Raw genomic sequence first — 13,188 nt, 5'->3', positions numbered from 1 at the left:
TGCTTCTCTTCTTTGGGGTTTACTGCTGTGGTGTTATCTGTTGCCTGTGTTTTTGAGGATGTATCTGACCTCCTTAGGCTGGAATTTTCCTTCCAGTGCTTTATGTAGGACTGGGTTTGTGGATAAGTATTGTTTAAATCTGGCTTTGTCTTGAAATGTCTTGTTCACTCCTATGATGATTGAAAGTTTTGCTGAGTATATGATATGTAAAATTAAATCAAATTATAAAATTAAAAAAATTGTTTTCAAGGTCCTTTTCTTGTGCTTCAACTATGTTGGAATATTCAGGTGTTGCTGTCATAGGATAGCCAGGTTTTTCTGGTGCTATACTTCCCTGGCTGTTTTTGATTGTATTCTTACACTGGTGTTTAGGCATCTCAGTTTTCGATAGTTATAGGTCTAGTTTCTGATTTCTGAGTTTGTTTTTGTTGGATAGGTGCTTTTTATCCTTGGTTTCTGTTTCCTCTTTGGTCTTCTAGTCTTTGTGGCTGGCATGGCCCTTGATCAAGGAGGGAGTCTCTGTCCAAGTTGGGAGCTGGCCTTCCGGTGGTTAGCTTGGCTTTTTGTGCACCAGGGTTTTTCTGTTTTTCTGACTGGTGTGGCCTGCACCTGAACAGTGAAAGTCCACTGGAGTTGGGGCCAGGGCCTGGCCTCAGGACTGGCAATGAGATGAGAGGGGCAGGTGGTGGGATGGGTCTTTGGGAACATAATCTGGGGAGTGGGGCAGTTCACCTGGCAGGCAGATCATCAGATCATTCACTTGTTCTTTAGTTGGTGTGGCCTGCACCTAAGCAGTGATCTTCAGAAACTTTTTTTTTTTTTTTTTTTTTTTTTTTTTTTTTTTTTTTTTTTTTTTTTTTTTTTTTTTTAGGATACAGAATACCAACATTGTTTCCAGGAGGAAAAATCGACACAATACGTTTTCCTGTCTTATCCTTTCCTCCATATTCCCAAACCCATGTATTTAACTGATCTCACTGGGTTGTGTTTGGTTTTAGTTTTCTGGAGTAATTTGCTGCTTCATTCATTCTGCATTGTCTTATAATGATAAGCACATCTATGTTTACTTCCTACATGAAATGTAGAAGGCACACAATATAAATTCTTCACCTCGATCCCCACATAAATTCTCTTATGGAAATCATCCCATATCACAGTTCTTGATTTTTCAGTCTCACTGCTTTAAAGTACTCTATTGTATATACCCTTACTTTGCATACTTTATAGGGTTTTCACTCAACATCTGAGTCTATATTTCTAAACCAAACTTCAAAATTCATGTATTCAAAACTGAGCACCTCATCTGCCCCTAAATCTGCCTCTTGCCACAATAGATGGCAAATATATTATCTTTGTTACTGATGCCCAAAAAACTATGGCATCATTCTTGAGTTTTATATTGCCTTATTTCCCATGGCTAATTCATCAGGTGTCCTGGTGGTTCAAATCAAAACCATTTCTTATTTGTGCTTCTCTGTTTTCCTTGGGATGTGCCATGTCAGTGACTGCTGTTATCATTCCATTGCAGAGTTTATGGCCACACTCCCTCCATCCTTCTTCAGTACTAAAAGGATGGAGTTCTTCTCTTCAAGTTCATAGGGTGTATTATCATTCTTCTAAAGGTTCTTGGTTTCTCTTAGAGGAAATGCTGTAGTAGTTATACAAGAACCCCCAAATGCTTACATAGTCTACCATTCATCACCTCTAGGCTATCATCTTCTACAGGCCTACTATTTAATTAGTTTATATTTGTTGAGCCAATACCCTTGCAAGTCAACAACTAAGTTATATATTTTCCTGCATGAGAGTTTTGTGCCAGCAGTTCTTCCTGCTTGAAGCATTTTCATGTAGCTATCTGTTTAGGTAATTTTACTTCATTAATGTGAACCCTCAAAAAATATATTATCAACCAAGCATATTCTGAACAACTTATTAGTATATTTCCCTTACCAAACTTTGACAATGTAATCCCACTCATATTGGTTTATATATGTTTGTAGACTTCTTTCTTTCTTCTTTGCTTTTTTTCTTTTTCAACCAACAAAAACCTTTAGTTTCACAGAACTGGAACAATTTGTTGCTAACGAATTTCAATATCTTTGAGAAGCATATGACACATAGTAGGTGCTTAGAAAGTCTATGATTTTTAAATGTGGACTGAATAGGTTCTGCTCTATTCCAGCTCTTAATATTTAGATAGATGCCTAATCTACATCTCATTTCACTGTCAATTAAGAACAAATGCCTACAGTCATATGTCAGATTAAGAAGCCATGGTTTCTAATAATTTCTTCTCAAAACTTCATCTTTCATAAACTGACTTCATAACTGAAAAGTGTAGACTATTAAAGGCACTTACAATCTTGATCACTTGAGAATATATTCCAACTTAAAAAAAAACTAATATCATATCAAATGTCAAATTTTGCCTGCCAAGTTTGTGGAAGTTGCAATTTGCAAAGTCCCCATCTCAATATATGCCCTGAACATCTGCCATTATTTGAAACCAATATGAAATCTGAAATAACCTTAAATTGAAACTAAATATGAGTATTCACATTCCTCCAATTTACGCTTAGAATATTCGCATTACCACATTATTGTTATCCCTATTTCTTTCTATTCCTTAAATGCATTAAAGATAGCATAGAATGATAATGTCAACATATTTCTGCCATCATTTGGTCTTCTTAATTAAAAGAAAACCAGAATTAACAGAAAATACTTAGAATGTACAGCTTGCAATCTTCAATTGACTGAAATAATGAATGAGACAGGAAAACAACTGTATCATTTACCAGTGTTCACTATTAGTGTTTTAATGAGGACAAGAATTCATAAGACCTGAAAATGTATAATTTTAAATATCACCAATATTTTATAGGATACAGCAATATGAAATTTTTTAAATTTTTTTCTATTAGCTTTTTTGTATTAAGTCAAGAAATATAATTGATTCATATAGCTTTTTGTTTTTTAAAAAGATTTATTTATTTCTCTATATGGATTTTTGTTTGCATGTATGTCTGTATATACGATGCCCCCAAAAGTCAGAAGAGAGTGTCATATTCTCTGATCCTGGAGTTGCAGATGGTTGTGAGCCACTTTATGGATACTAAGAATAAAATTCTGGGTCCTCTGCAAGAATAAGTACTTTTAACTGCTGAGTCATTCCTTTAGCCCCAAGGATTCACATAAATTTTAACCCAAAGAAAAATATTAAGAGGTCAGAACTTTATAAATTATTACAGAGATGTGTTATCATGACACTTGGGACAAATTATTCCCCAAATAATTAGAGAAACATCCAACAATATGGTACTACGTGGTGGAGCATTCACATTTCAAGTATTAAAACATCCAGTCCCAGTTTCTAGGGCTTGTTAGTCATATACCTCAATAATTTCATCAACTTTCCTTCAACATTGATCATCTGCCATCTTAAATCTGTAGACATATGCTTTTAGAGTGTCACTTTGCATAATCCAAAGGTGCTTGACAACTTCAAGGCATCTCATGTGGGTATCAATATGGTCATGAAATAAGAGGTGGCTATTCCTGTCTTCCATTCCATTTATAAGTGGAGGAACAAAACACTAAGTTTTGCAGTCGACCCCTTAGTATATATCTCAGTGGCAAATTCCCTCTCACATCCATGACAAATGTCAATCATTCAAAAAGGAGGTGCTGCCTCTACACAAAAGACATATGAGTCTGATGCCCATGCAAACTGTGGGCCTTTAGCAAAGCAAATGCAAATAAGGATGTGAAATTCACCCTAGAACTGTAACCAACAATATCATTTTAGAAAGTACTACCTTGACTATTGCAGTTTTGGGACATGTATGGATAGCAAACTTTGCGATTTTCCCTATTTTTTTCCATTTACTTATTTATTTAATTATTATCTCTATTGCTATTTTCATTTGCTAACTTGACGGCAGTGTGATCAAATCAACTTGAACAATAACTAAAATACATCACTGATTTGTAAACATTTTATTTTACTATTGTGAATATATTTTTGCACTTGGGCCTTTCATTTCAATTTGTGCTCATTCCACCTTCTCTGTTACATGAAATGGTTTGTACAAAATTGTTGCTCTTTATTCTTTAAAGGCTTAGTACACTGGTTCTCATCCTGGGGGTCATGCCCCATTTAAGGGTTAAAGAGCTTTTTCTCAGAGGTTAAGTAAGATCACTAGAAAATACAGAGATTTACATTATTATTTATAGCAGTGGCAAAATTACAATTATAAAGGAGCAATGAAAATAATTTTATGGTTACAGGGTGGGAGGGGGTGTTGGGGGAGCACCACAACATGAGGAATTGCATTAAAGTGTCACAGCATTAAGAACGTTGACAATCATTGACTTAATAGAACTTCCTAGTAACACCATGGAGGTTTGTAAATCCCTCAGATAGATAGTTTGCAACCATGATTTCAGTGCTCTAGCAGACACTGGACTATTCCTGTTTCTATTTTATCTTGAAAGTGTGTTGGTAGCTCTGAGCTGGGAGGAACTGATTGATGTAATGTCACTGTCCTTTGCATTGCTCACACCTTTAGCAGCATGTCCCCTTCCTTCAGGGTACAAACAATTTCAGTCTACTCTCATTATGTTTTGTTGTGGGTTAGTCTGAAGTTTGTCATGTCTATTAACGTTTTCATAGGATGAGATTTTGTTTTATAATCTTTAATACCTTTATTTTATTTTTTTAATTTAATTTTTTTTATTTTACAATACTATTCAGTTCTACATAATAGCCACAGATTCCCTTGTTCTCTCCCTTCCTGCCTCCCTCCCCTTCCCCCCAGCCCACCTCCCATTCCCACTTCCTCCAGATCAAGGTCTCCCCCGAAGACTGGGATCGACCTGATAGACTCAGTCCAGTCAGGTCTAGTCCCAGATTGAGCCAAGCGTCCCTGCATAAGTCCCATAATACCTTTATTTTTATCTTTATGTTTTTTATCTTTTGTTTGTTTTCAGTTCTTAATAAAGCAAAGTAGATGATGGGCATAAGATCTTTTGTCCTTTTTATATAAATGTTCCATGTCATATATTTCTCCCCAGCACTGCTTTTATTTTATCTCAATAATTTTAATTTGTTGGAGTTTTTATTTTCACTTAGCTCTAAGTCATTTGTAAACTTCCTGACATCTTCCTTTCTGACCCATGACTAATTTAGAGGGTCTGAATTTTCCAATGTTCTGATTTCTTGAGGTGATCATTTTTGTTATTGATTTTCCAGGCTTAATTTCATAAATGTCAAAGAGTATAATTCAAGTAAGTTTACTTTCTTAAATGTCATTTTTTTATTGTTTATGCTCAGAATATGTTCTTTCTTGATGTGTTCCATGAATACTTGAAAACAATGTGTGTTTTTTCCCTCTCTCTTTATTTTAAAGTAGGCTACAGATGTTACTTACAATATACCAGTTGGTAGTTTTGATCAGTTCTATATACACTGCTGATTTTCTACCTAAGTATGATATAGTTAGTGAACAGAGGAGTCGTGGTCTCCAACTGTATTTGAGAGTTTATTTTCATGGGCATTTATTCTTCCTATTTTTTTCTTTTTGTATTTTATATGTTCTTGTTAGATACATACACATGGAAGACCTTATGGCATTTGGTGGTTTAGTCCTGTTTTTATTATGTAATTTATTGTATCTGGCCCTGTGGGCCAATATTAAGGTGATTCCCACTTCCATATTTTATTTATGTACTCACTCATTTTCTATTTATGCATTTATTTGTTTTCATGCACTATGGCATGCCCATGGATGTTACTGGTCATCTAGAGGCCATCAATACTCCCCATCCACCATATGGGTCCTGATATAAAATGCAGGTTATCAGACATGGTAACAAGTGACTTTGCCTGGTGAATCACCATGCCAACTCTGCCCCTACTTTTAAAAATTTAGTGTAGAGTGTATTATCTTCCATTATTTCACTTTTTCCTATTTGGAAAGATTTATGGATGCTGTTTTTCTTGTATTGTGCCTGTAGTTTAAAGAACTCTTTTCATCCCTTGGTAACGTCCATCTTACTGTTTGAGGCTGATCAATGAAGTTGCTATTTAGTTTAGATTTAGGGGTGTCACCACATCATTTGACCTGTTCTAATATCTCTTTCTTGCCTTATCTTGGATTATTTCACAATTGCATCATTTCATTTTGTTTGAAAAGTCCTGGTGACTAAACCCAGGGCCCTGAACTTGCTACTTAAGCATGCCACCACAGAGCTGTATCTTCCCACCCACATCTCTTTGAGTTTATCTGGTGTGTTTTATCATTGTATGATAGGAATAACGTTATTGTTGTGATTGCTGCTCTTGAAATTATAATGTAAACATCTTGCTTTCCTGTATCTTAGAATCACCATTTAAATGGATTGTAAAAATCTTACAAAGAGATGCAGCCCTTCAACCTCCCTTGATTATATTATCATTGCATTATATGTTACATATACATACACTGGCAATCACAATGAACAATGTTAAATTTCACCCATCAAGCATTACCATACACAATCAAAAGGAAATGCATAGTCCATTAAGTTGTTTCAGATTTATCACTTTTTGATGTTCTATTGTTAGTATTATTCAAAGTTCGATGTTATTTCCATTCAGTTTGAAAATATCCCCCCAATGCTTTTTCTAAGTTTACCTTTCACCGTAGAATACCTTTAATTTACCTTCATTTCATAGAGATATTGGGATAGTTGTTAGCTTTGAGAGATATTCCCTCCTGTATCTCTATGAGATTGTATTTCAGGAAATGAAGAGTTGGCTTGGTGGTTATGAGTACTTGCTGTCTTTCCTGAGGATCTAAGTTCAGCTCCTACCACTCAAATTGGGCAGTTAATAGCTGTATATAATACCAGTTTGAGGTTATAGGAGACCATCTTCTGGCCTCTGAAGGCTTCTGCACTTAATGTGTACATGCCCACACATAAATATGTATCATTAAAAAATATTATATATGATACACATACACAATATTATGTGTATAACATATTATCTATATATGTAAGGATATAGATTACATGAAAGTAGAAGGGGGCTATTATTTTGGAAGCCGAAAAAGAGTAGCAGGAGAGGAGGGAGAAAGATAGGGTAATGAGTTGGGTGAACACAGCAATGGACCTAAAGTACCTAATTAAAATGTCATTCATTATGAAACATCACTTTGGATAATGAATATATACTATTTTTAAAATTCTTCTTTCCTCCATCTCTGCATTGTATGCCTGTCTTTCGTTCTTTGATTTCTTTCCTCTATCTTCAGTTCATTTATTTTGCTTTATTCTACTTTGTATTTGCTAATCCTCAAAACTCTGTAGGGTTATTATTAATATGGTTCTGGTTTCCCATCACTTCCTTCTAGACTCAGTCATGGAAATATTAGAGATTTTTATTACTGTTTTGCATATCACTGACATCAGCTTCCGTTCTAATAGTATTGGTTTTTGTTGTTGTTCAGACTCATTATTCTTATCAACTAATCTGCAAGTTCATTCTTTTGCATCTGATTTACTCTTAAGTCCATTTGGCTCTTGCTTGCAACTGATGGTTCTAAGTTATTTGTTTAGTTTTTCATTCCTATCTTAATCAACAATGTTCTCTAATTTCTTTTATTTATTTACTTATTTATTTAATTTTCTATACCAACCCCAGTTCCTCCTCCCTCCCCTTTTTCTACTCCCCTCCCACCTCCTCCCCACTGTGCCCCCCCCCAATCAATTCCTCAGAAGGAGTAAGGCCTCCCTTGCTGAGTCAACAGAGTCTGAAGTGCCAAGTTGAGGCAGGACTAAGCCCCACCTCCCTGCAATCAAGACTGTGCAGTGTATCCCACTGTCAGGTGCCCCACAAACAGATTAAGCCACACAGCTGTCACCCACATTCAAAGGGCCTAGTTCTGTCCCATGCAGGTTCCCAGCTGTCAGTCCAAATTCCATGAGCAAGACTCCTAACAATAATGGAGAGGGTGTCTGAACTAGCTTTCCTCTGTAATCAGATTAGTGTCTACCCTAACTGTCATTACACAACCTACATCCAGCAACTGATGAAAGCAGATGCAGAGATCCACAGCCAAGCACTGGGCTGAGATCCTGGAGTTCAGTTGAAGAAAGAGAAGAGGGATATTATGAGCAAGGGGGGTCCAGATCATGATGGGGAAAACCACAGAGACAGCTGGTCTCCGATTTCCTGCTAAGCACTTGTTGATGACAGATGTTATTCTTAGAACACTAGTACCATGTCACTACTGATGCCTGTTGACTTTCTCCAAGAGAAATTACATTGTTCTTTTTGTTTAGATAATGCTTAACCTAACTTTGGCCATTGTAAATATTATACCATAAAAATGGAGGTCATGCTTAAATCTCCTAGATGATGCTTATATTTTTCTTATATAATGGAGTTATTCTAGCTAGGACTGGAGCCCAAGTTCTAGTCTCTTTCTGAAGACTGACTATAATATCAGTTCATTTCTCAAAGTATTTTTAGTTTCTACTGTCTTCTGGTGAGTGGTGAGCATAGGAGTTGGTCTACTTGTTAATGTTTCTCAAAGCCTTTCCTCTGCTGAGGAGTACAAATCCCAGCATGTGCTGCTTGGGGGTAAGAATTTCATGACACGCTATTGGGTGTCCTGCCAATGCTTACTGCATTGTCTCCTTCACTTTCTAGTTCCCTGAGTGCCCTCTTTTCTGTGCTTTGGCAGATATGTGAGGACAGCTATGGTACTTCGCAATAATCTCTATGATTGATCTCATATCCATAGCCGAACCAATGGGAAGCAAAAGAGAGAGAAGTCATGCAGTAGCAATTGGGCCTACACTCTCAGGGCCATTCTTTATCAGCTGGACAAATCTGAGCCCTGTAGGACTCTATTAATGATAGGGGGAAGTTTGCTGGTGTCCTAGGCCAGAGGAGAAAAGAAAAGAAGAGGAAACTCAAGAGAACAGAAAGGGGGAGAGAATTTCACACTTCCCATGATTACTAGATGTCCTCTCTTTCCCAGATCTAGACCAATAGGCCTTTCCTTGGAGTTTCTTCTGTCTGTCTACTAATACCAGATCCTGGTGAACTGGACTTAGTATTGTGGGGAAGGGGTCTAATGCCGATGACTGTTCAATGATATTTTGAATTCTGTTCTTATTGTCAGAATCCTTCTGCAGTTGTTTTCTTTTGAGATTTTAGGCCAGAGTGGTCAGAGGGAGGAACAGAACAGAGCATTATCAATTTGTCTGACAGAAAAACAGAATTTGACTCCAAAACCTATTCCCATTCTGGATAGAAAGGCAGCATTTTTCTCCTGAAAGGATTCATTTTCATTGTGATCTGATATACATTGTTATCATTCATCAACATAAAAGACATTGTTTCTCTAATTCTAAGTGATTGACATATCCCTTTCTCTTTTCTGTGTGTAATAACCCCCGTATTTAACCACACACTTACTATTTATCATTTAAGGCATTGTTAGAATTGTTAGTTTACATAACCCAATGGGTTTCCATGCACACTTTATTTTAAAATAAAATGACTTATACCTGGTTTGAAAATTATTCAGTGAGACTCTTACCAATAATACAAACAGTAATACTAATAATACTACTGCTAATAATACCAATAATATATTATTACATATTATATAATGATGTATATAATTATGTTATATATATACATATACATACATATATATATATATATATGGGCTAGGGTACAGTGTCATGACAGAATGCTTGCCTGACACACAGGACAACACACACATATGCACACAATCTAATTCTTCATTTCCCTATATCTAAAATAAAAACAACAGCCCAAATTCTATGCAGCTGGTTTGAGAAATAAATGGGAAAATGGCTGGAAAGTGCTGCATTAATGTTTTATTCCAACTCTAAAATATGACAACAAATTTGTCATTTAACATAATGCATGTTTATTGTCCTGCAATTCTGAATCTATTCTAGATCTTTTCCAATAAGATCAAGGTTTGAGAAGGGTGCTTTATTTTCTGGAGTTCTAGAAAGAATTTATTTCTCCCCCTTTTCAAGTTATAGAGACTTCCTTTCCTGTTTTTATTCATTGCTTCTTGTTTCTTGAGTTATATCTAGCAATCTAAGACTAAGTCTTATTTGTATCCATGTCTTGCCCATTCTTCTCTTGGAATCTCTTGTCCCCTTTGTAAGGAATCCTGTGATTACACTGGCCCTCCCTGGATAAATCAGAATAATCTAGTCATTTTATTTTCATCTGACTAATGACTGATTCTATTGGTCCTCTTAATTTCTCTTTGCTATACTACCTAGCATGTGCATATGCATTGTGGATGAGGAAAAGGACAATTTTGTTGACAAGACTGGTTTTTTTTTGTTGTTGTTGTTTGTTTGTTTTGGTTTGTTTGGTTTTTTGAGATAGGGTTTCTCTATGTAGCTTTGTGCCTTTCCTGGAACTTTGTAGACCAGGCTGGCCTCAAACTCACAGAGATCCGCCTACCTCTGCCTCCTGAGTGCTGGGATTTAAGGCATGTGCCACTATTGCCTGGCACAAGACGTTATTAGCCTATAATTGCTGGTTGTTATTACTGATATTCTTCAGGTTTGTTTTTGTAACCATCTGTGGGGATAGTGATAGTATTAGCATCACTATATACTTGTCATAATTACATAAGCTAGTAGAAATAAAACAGCTGAAATAGCTCTTATAAATAGGAGTCATTAAATAGAGCCTGGAGAATAGGTTTTCACTCAAGGAAATAAAAAAATAATGAATTTATAGATTTTAAATTGAGCTTATAATAATGATGAACTCATATAATCCTAGCACCTGGAAGAGAAAGGTATGAAGATCAGGAGTTCAAGGTCATCCTCAGGAAGAAATAAAGAAAAGAAAATTAATACCTTAAATTATAAAAATTATAGCCTATGCATAGTTCTTAACACTTACTGAGAACATAAATTTGGTATAATTATTTAGAATATTTGATCTTTGTATCTCTCACCCACAAAATATATTTAATAATATTACTTCAGAAGATTCTTAAAATATAAAGTTAGGAAATGTATATAATTTACTTATAATAATTACTGATACCTAGAAAAGGCTCAACAGCAAATTAGTCATTCTTAGAGTTTATAATAAATATTTTTTAAAAGTCAATCATCTCTGTGATCTGGAACTTTTTCTCCACAGACTTCCTCTTGGAAGATTGATGACTCTTGGAATTATCAGTTTTCTATGAGAAACCTGGGAAAGTGTCATGGACTGATGGATTCAATCTCCAAACAAGATTACTCCCTACATGCAAGATTCTTATCTTGTCCAGAGACCCATCGAGATTTAGTGAAAAGCAAAGATAAATAGGCATTCTTAGGCTGACCATAAGCCAAGAGTGGAGGGAATATCCTTGCCAAACCCACCTGTACTAAAATCTCAGCCAATTGTGCAAGCCATAGGAGTCAGAACAATCTGCCGAAGGTCCTAAGAATCCTCTGGATATTTGGAGACTTCTGAGTCCATCCTTTTTCTTAGCATCCCTTTCTGACCTGAAGTTTCTTGAAATACTCCCATTGAGTGCACATCATTCATGGTGATTATAACTCTGGCCACAAGTTGATAAATTTTCAATGAAGCTTAATCCAAGGTCTCTGTTACAGTAGGATAATAAAAGATTCTTCTTCCTTTTCCATCGACTAATATATTATGTGTCTAAGTATCAAGTCTTACGGTTATTTTTACTGTCAATACTTAATGCCATCCTAGACTTCTTTGTTTTTACATCTTGTTACTTTCAGGAAGTATGCTATCGACCTCCTTGTCCACCTGGAAAATATGTTAACTAGATACATTCTGTCACATTTCTAAGCTCTTTCTCCAAATCTCCTCTGCAAACTGTTGATCTATTAATTTTCCAAGCTTGTGTTTCATCATTTCATATCATTAGTAACATTGTATTATAGAGTTTTTAATTTTCACTTCCTATTTGACTAACTATGCAATGATCTACATAAAACTGAAAATGTGTTTCTTGTTTCCATGTTCAAGAGTGCCTGAAACATTGCTGAAAGATTGGTCGATTTTTGGTGAAGGAGAAGAGTTGACTCAAAAATATGTGAGTACCAATATTCCCTCACTCATCCTAGCTTATACAAAAATAAATTATTTTGAAAAGGATATTTTGCAAAAGGATAGTCACAAATAGGATAGTTGGACTAGCTGTTTGGTTGCAGTAGTGTTGTTTAGTTTTCTCATTTGTTTAACACTGGAATGCCTTACCTTATCTTAGATACATATATTCTTCTCTTTTCAGACTGTGTGTTGTAAAAATGAAGAGTGAACAGGCATTCACATAATTAGTTTGGCATGTGCAGTACTGTTTCAAAGAACTAATAGGCTTCTTGTACCCTATTAACAAGTCATTGTCTCCAGAGAGAGAATTTGATTGGCTGTCTTAGGTCAACTGATTATTATAATTCAATTACCAATATTTTATGCTATAATTATTACTGAAATGAGATGATGGGGCAGAAATAGTCTTAGATAAGGGGAGGAGAGAGTGTCACATGATCCAACCATTGTCTACTCTATTTCAGTAGGGGCACTCTCTGCATTTCAAATATCTCAACGTGGGGATGTTTACCACGTTATATTCTTTGGTGAAACAACCAGTGGTCAACACTTTTCACCCTGGCTAAAAGAAACTCTGGATGTTAAAATCCTCGGCAAACACACAACTTAGATCGCAGTCCCACTAAGTCTAGGCTACTTTCTCTCACTACTAAGAAGGTCTAGTGACTTCATTGGTGTCTTCCACACACAGCTACTCCAAGGGGTGGCTGTGTATTTATTAAACACCACCAGCACTCATTATGGAGGTGTTGAAAATTCAGATCCTTAGAGAACACAGGGGATCGAAATATTGACTCCTGTTTCACTTTCCCCATCTGTCCAAACATCAATAACAACAGTGTATGGGGTGTGGAAGCACTGGCTAATGTACCTTCCTTCGATCATAATTCCAAAGTTCGCCTTAATTAAGATTGATTTTTGCCCCTATGTTGTACATCTCTTAACTAACAGAAAAGTCTCAAGGGCACAGTTTAAGCATTAAGAATATGTGGATTGAGGAGGAGGGAGTGGGATCAGGTTTTGTGCTTACGGAGCTGAGACAT

The 13,188-nt window shown here is 35.9% G+C and overlaps 1 long non-coding RNA gene across 1 annotated transcript in view; it reads left to right on the top strand.

Annotated features, from left to right (window-relative positions):
* The window catches only part of LOC114689861, a 551,953-nt gene extending 539,058 nt beyond the window's left edge, over positions 1-12,895 (top strand). The window contains exon 3 of the long non-coding RNA XR_003733983.2: positions 12,062-12,895. This is a non-coding gene — a long non-coding RNA (uncharacterized LOC114689861). The remainder of the gene's footprint in view (positions 1-12,061) is intronic.
* The last annotated feature ends 293 nt before the right edge of the window (positions 12,896-13,188 follow it).

The sequence above is a fragment of the Peromyscus leucopus genome, chromosome 8b, assembly GCF_004664715.2.
Source record: "Peromyscus leucopus breed LL Stock chromosome 8b, UCI_PerLeu_2.1, whole genome shotgun sequence".
Lineage (NCBI taxonomy): Eukaryota > Metazoa > Chordata > Mammalia > Rodentia > Cricetidae > Peromyscus > Peromyscus leucopus.
Note: the sequence above shows the minus strand (reverse complement) of the source record. Positions and strands in the feature narration are given on the sequence as shown.